Source organism: Aulonocara sp. 'chitande type north' Nkhata Bay, linkage group LG4, assembly GCF_057382095.1.
Source record: "Aulonocara sp. 'chitande type north' Nkhata Bay isolate Kocher_YH1m ecotype deep benthic linkage group LG4, A_spYH_male_GT1.1, whole genome shotgun sequence".
Classification (NCBI taxonomy): domain Eukaryota; kingdom Metazoa; phylum Chordata; class Actinopteri; order Cichliformes; family Cichlidae; genus Aulonocara; species Aulonocara sp. 'chitande type north' Nkhata Bay.
In genome coordinates this window covers 4,929,287-4,935,286 of record NC_141347.1, presented here as the reverse complement: position 1 = coordinate 4,935,286, position 6,000 = coordinate 4,929,287, and positions in this window count along the sequence as shown.

Here is a 6,000-nt window from a genome sequence, read left to right as displayed (position 1 = left end):
AATTATGTGTGTGCCAACCCAGAAAGTACATGGCTGTGGGTCGTCAATTAAAAGAGAAACCGTGCACGCTGTATGTCTGTGGGTCCTTCTACAGCGGTGTTTTACTCTGAGGCAGTTTGCTGAATCAAAAGTCAACACATCTACTCCGTTCACGAAGAACGCCACAGATATTCTCATGATGTGATTTGTGATGACATGATGGAAAGCATACACGATTACAGTCTTCTCTTTGCGGACACACAACTGAGGGAACGGTGCTCCTGGTGTTTTTACGCACAGACTGTGGGTGCTTTTCCCTTTTATGAACTGCTTGAATTCAAACCGAGCATTCATGGAGCCTTTTGCCCGACATCGTGTGTTACACCACTCTATAATCAGACTATTAAATCTTATAATGCTGGATTCAACATCATCCTGTTGACGGGAGGGACGCATTTTAAAGACGAAATGCGTACAGCTGTCCAAATGTGTAATAGAAGGATCATTCTTGGTGACAAATAATTTAAAAAAGAATAAAAATTAAAATGTTAACTACAATAAAATCCTGTCCGTGTGTTAATGTGGATTCTTCTCTGGAGGCTTCAGCATATCAAATCAGAGCCCCGCTGTGCATCGACGCACTTTCCCCGCTGTCTACCTCCGAGCAATAGCCCGACTCCTTCCGCCTGCATCTCTCCAGTGCTGTGCTCACAGCGCGGATTGTAACACGGACAACAAACAAAGTGTAACATCTTTTCTGTGCGCGCGGCCACAGCTTTCTTTCGTTAAAAGCTGTTTGAATTTGAGGCTTTAAAATCTTTCCATTTGCACTCATTACTGTTAAACAGCAGAGCATATCAAAGGTTGTAACTACACAAGTCGTGTATAAAATCAGCGACACACCACGGGGTTGTTAGATCATTTTAATTGTCATCTTTTCAATATGTACATATATATGTTTAATATTTATCAGTTTCCATGTGTCTCATTGACATAGCAGCTCTCGGCTCCAGCGTCATCAGAAGCTGGCCGTGAACAGGGCGCCATGGCTCCGTGCACAGCCCCACACGTTCTAGATCGTTCTTCTGTGGTTTTGCTTTCCTCTGAAATGGTCTCAGGAAGCGGAACTGTCAGCGCGCACAGAGCAGCTGAGCCAATCCTGACGCTGGTGACGCCGCGATCACACCCTGCTACTCTGCTCCGTTCACGAAGAACACCACAAATATTCTAGTCAGGTAGATCTCAGCAAGCCTTTCGTTGGACACGTGAAGTGTTGCCACCAGCCCGTGAGTGTCGTTATAATTTAGCTGGATCCGAAACCGAGAGAACAAACACAAGACCCAAAGCGGCGTCTGCTGCTGTGCGGCACTCACACGTCCAGCGCCTCCATCCATAGTTTGTTTTAGTTCGAGTGCAACAAATGCTTTGGTGAATCTCTGCGGGGGCTCGAAGAGTGCGTGACAGTGAGGAAAGCAGTATCTTTAATATTTCAAAGTGCACTTATTCAGCCGAGAGTTTTCTGGTCAGTCAGCCTTTCAAATAAACGATCACTCCAATCCCTGCACTTCTATTTAAAATGCGATGACATTTATCGACTTTGACACCGACACCACCGGCCTGTCTCCTTTCTTTGAACGTTGTACTCTTGACTATTGTTTCCTCCCAAGCAATATTTTATTCTGGAGCAGATCAACGAAGTGGGAATCTTAAAGTAGGTTCATTAAGAACACGAGTTGAAGTTGGTCTGTGTGGATCTTGTCGAGTGTGTTCATCAAATTTTCGTTCATGTGTCAACAGCTCTTGTTCCAGTCTGCTATTGAAATAATGAATGGATCTGTCTGCTCCGGGTTTTTATCATCTAACCCACAGCTGATCCCGCCCACTTGAATGCACTCGCTTGGCACTCCTACTGTACTTGCAAACGGCCAGAGCGAGACCGGTGGCGCGAGCTTCCTCGATTCACACTTTCTTCTTTACTATCGCCTGCGCTCCGAACCACGCCAGGACAGGGAGAGCAGAAACTCCCGCGGATTCATACACACTGAAAGGTGTGCTTCAACAACCACAAAAGCGACGGCAGAGTATAGAGGTGTTTTAAATGTATGTCAACGAACTGAAGACAGTAGTCGTGTATGCTTTCACTGTTGAAATCCACGCTGCGAGCACAGCACGGGAGCGGCAAAATGACTCTGGCAGTTGCGGGGAAATGCAGGCACACACTGACTCGCGGAGAGCCGGTCGCTGTGCACTCAGCTTCATCAACCAGCACCTGCGCGCACGGCCTCGTCCACGCTGCGAGCAGCTTTTGACAAACTGTAGAAGAGAAGCTGGTGTCCGCCAGTTCTGTATTTCAGGTTTCCTGTTGTTTCATGTTTTACCGCCATCATAAGCTGTTTGCCGGTGGAGCAAATACACGACCGGCACAGATCGGTGTGAGACACGGTCTGCATCTATAGAGTGTAGTGTCTGGAGCGCAAACAGGAGTGCCGTGTTTTACTCTGAGGCAGAGAGGAAGAGCAGAGACTCCAGCGAATTCATGCACACTGAAAGATGTGCTTCAATTACGATAAAAGACACCGTACAGTAGAAATCTTTGAAATTCGTGTCAGTGAAGGGAAGACAGTAGTCGTGTATGCTTTCACTGATGAAAATCCACGCTGTGAGCACAGCAGGGGAGCGACGAAATGACTCTGGCAGTTGCGGGGAAATGCAGGCACACACTGACTCGCGGAGAGCCGGTCGCTGTGCACTCAGCTTCATCAACCAGCACCTGCGCGCACGGCCTCGTCCACGCTGCGAGCAGCTTTTGACAAACTGTAGAAGAGAAGCTGGTGTCCGCCAGTTCTGAATTTCAGGTTTCATGTTGTTTTATCCCCATCATAACCTATTTGTCGGTCGGGGACAGAGATCATCCAGTGGGGATGTCGGTGGAGGGGGAAAATCCACGACCGACAGAGAGCGGTCTAAGCCACCATCTCGAGGATCTTAACGACACCCTGAGATTCAGTGTTTGCAGCTCATACGCGGTTCCCATTACGACCTCTTTAGACAGACATCATTACGCGGGGATTTCCATCGAGGACGGCACGAGATCGGTGAAAGACACGATCCCGAGGACCTAGACTGACATCCACAGTACAGTATGTGGAGCGCAAACAGGTGTCCGTTAGTGGCGGAGGTGTGGTTCCTGGCTCAGCTTCAGGGGAGGGGCGGTACAGTGAGCTCAAGTGCCGGGCAGGTGAGTGGACAGGTGGTGGTGATGGCACTGACGAGCTCTCTACTGCTTTTAGTGACGCTGGAGTGGAGAAGAGGAGGCATCGAAAGAAGCTGTGCGCGCCACACCGGGAGAGCTGCAGTGCAATTATGTGTGTGCCAACCCAGAAAGTACATGGCTGTGGGTCGTCAATTAAAAGAGAAACCGTGCACGCTGTGTGTCTGTGGGTCCTTCTACAGCGGTGTTTTACTCTGAGGCAGTTTGCTGAATCAAAAGTCAACACATCTACTCCGTTCACGAAGAACGCCACAGATATTCTCGTGATGTGATTTGTGATGACATGATGGAAAGCATACACGATTACAGTCTTCTCTTTGCGGACACACAACTGAGGGAACGGTGCTCCTGGTGTTTTTACGCACAGACTGTGGGTGCTTTTCCCTTTTATGAACTGCTTGAATTCAAACCGAGCATTCATGGAGCCTTTTGCCCGACATCGTGTGTTACACCACTCTATAATCAGACTATTAAATCTTATAATGCTGGATTCAACATCATCCTGTTGACGGGAGGGACGCATTTTAAAGACGAAATGCGTACAGCTGTCCAAATGTGTAATAGAAGGATCATTCTTGGTGACAAATAATTTAAAAAAGAATAAAAAATTAAAATGTTAACTACAATAAAATCCTGTCCGTGTGTTAATGTGGATTCTTCTCTGGAGGCTTCAGCATATCAAATCAGAGCCCCGCTGTGCATCGACGCACTTTCCCCGCTGTCTACCTCCGAGCAATAGCCCGACTCCTTCCGCCTGCATCTCTCCAGTGCTGTGCTCACAGCGCGGATTGTAACACGGACAACAAACAAAGTGTAACATCTTTTCTGTGCGCGCGGCCACAGCTTTCTTTCGTTAAAAGCTGTTTGAATTTGAGGCTTTAAAATCTTTCCATTTGCACTCATTACTGTTAAACAGCAGAGCATATCAAAGGTTGTAACTACACAAGTCGTGTATAAAATCAGCGACACACCACGGGGTTGTTAGATCATTTTAATTGTCATCTTTTCAATATGTACATATATATGTTTAATATTTATCAGTTTCCATGTGTCTCATTGACATAGCAGCTCTCGGCTCCAGCGTCATCAGAAGCTGGCCGTGAACAGGGCGCCATGGCTCCGTGCACAGCCCCACACGTTCTAGATCGTTCTTCTGTGGTTTTGCTTTCCTCTGAAATGGTCTCAGGAAGCGGAACTGTCAGCGCGCACAGAGCAGCTGAGCCAATCCTGACGCTGGTGACGCCGCGATCACACCCTGCTACTCTGCTCCGTTCACGAAGAACACCACAAATATTCTAGTCAGGTAGATCTCAGCAAGCCTTTCGTTGGACACGTGAAGTGTTGCCACCAGCCCGTGAGTGTCGTTATAATTTAGCTGGATCCGAAACCGAGAGAACAAACACAAGACCCAAAGCGGCGTCTGCTGCTGTGCGGCACTCACACGTCCATACATTCATGCATGTTCCATTTGAATTCAAGTAGTTGTGCGTAAAAACACCAGGAGCACCGCTGCGCACCGTCTGCTGTGTGCTGGAGTGGTGTACGTGTAAAGGCGGAGAGTGACACCGGTGGCGCGAGTTTCCTCGATGCACGTTTCGTTCTTTACTGCCTGCGCTTTGAACCACGTCAGGAGAGGAAGAGCAGATACTCCAGCGAAGATTTGGTTTTGGCATTGGTGGGGACGGAATATTCAACCACCGAACCCTGCCCTGTTTCTTTTTTTCTTTTTTTTCCTTTTTGTTTTTGCTTCTTAATAAAAAAAAAGGAGAAATATACTTGCCTACATATGCTATTCTATACCTGCTTTTAAACCATTTAAAATCACAATTCATAGTTTTACATTTGAATTATATAATGTTAAATTACTATTAAACAAATGACTGACGAAGTATTTTAGAGTTTAGTTCACTTCAGCCATATTTCATATAAATCAGGTATCATACAAAAATAAAAATAGCTTCAAATACAGTCACGACAATAAAAGAATATGACTTTAAGGACTTAACAACATTACTTCAGTTACACCAACATCTCTTATTAGCACTAAGGGAACACTGAATGACCTGCTGGGTTTTGTCCATAAAACTACTCATCTAAGATGACCACAAAGTAAAAGATCTCTCAGCAAAATTATGCAACATTTTAGGCACTACTGCCCCGATTAACTCAGTGAGCTGGGATTTTTTTATTCCAAACATGAACTACTGTTACAGCAACAGACATGGACTACTGGTGTCCCACACAACAACTCAATGTCCACTATGTGAAGCAGCCAAACACATGCCTGCTCCTCTCGTTAACTGAGATAAACTGCTGGCATATTGGTTTTACATCTATACTGTCCAGTCTCTCCTGGTGGACACACAGCAGCATTGTTTAATCTCTTTTGAGTCATTGTTAACCTTACCCATCTTTTTAGTCTTCTGAGAGCACTGAAGCTTCTTACAGCCTCAGTACCTGCGTTTTATCCTCAGATTAAAAGTATTATTGTGTGCTTGATGTGCCTCAGCTTTGGCCCTGGCTCCTCCCCTCTGACTGCACTAGGACATATTGTCATCTGACAAAATAACACATGGATTCGTGCCATATAAAAAGTGAGACATGTCAATTCAGATTCTTTGTCAAACATACACTAATGAATCAATTTATATCAGCAGCCTAACAATTGTCATGATAATAAATACTAGTTAATCTACAGCACCAACTCATCAGTCACCTGTGACCTCGCCTCTCCACCACTGTCCGAGCTA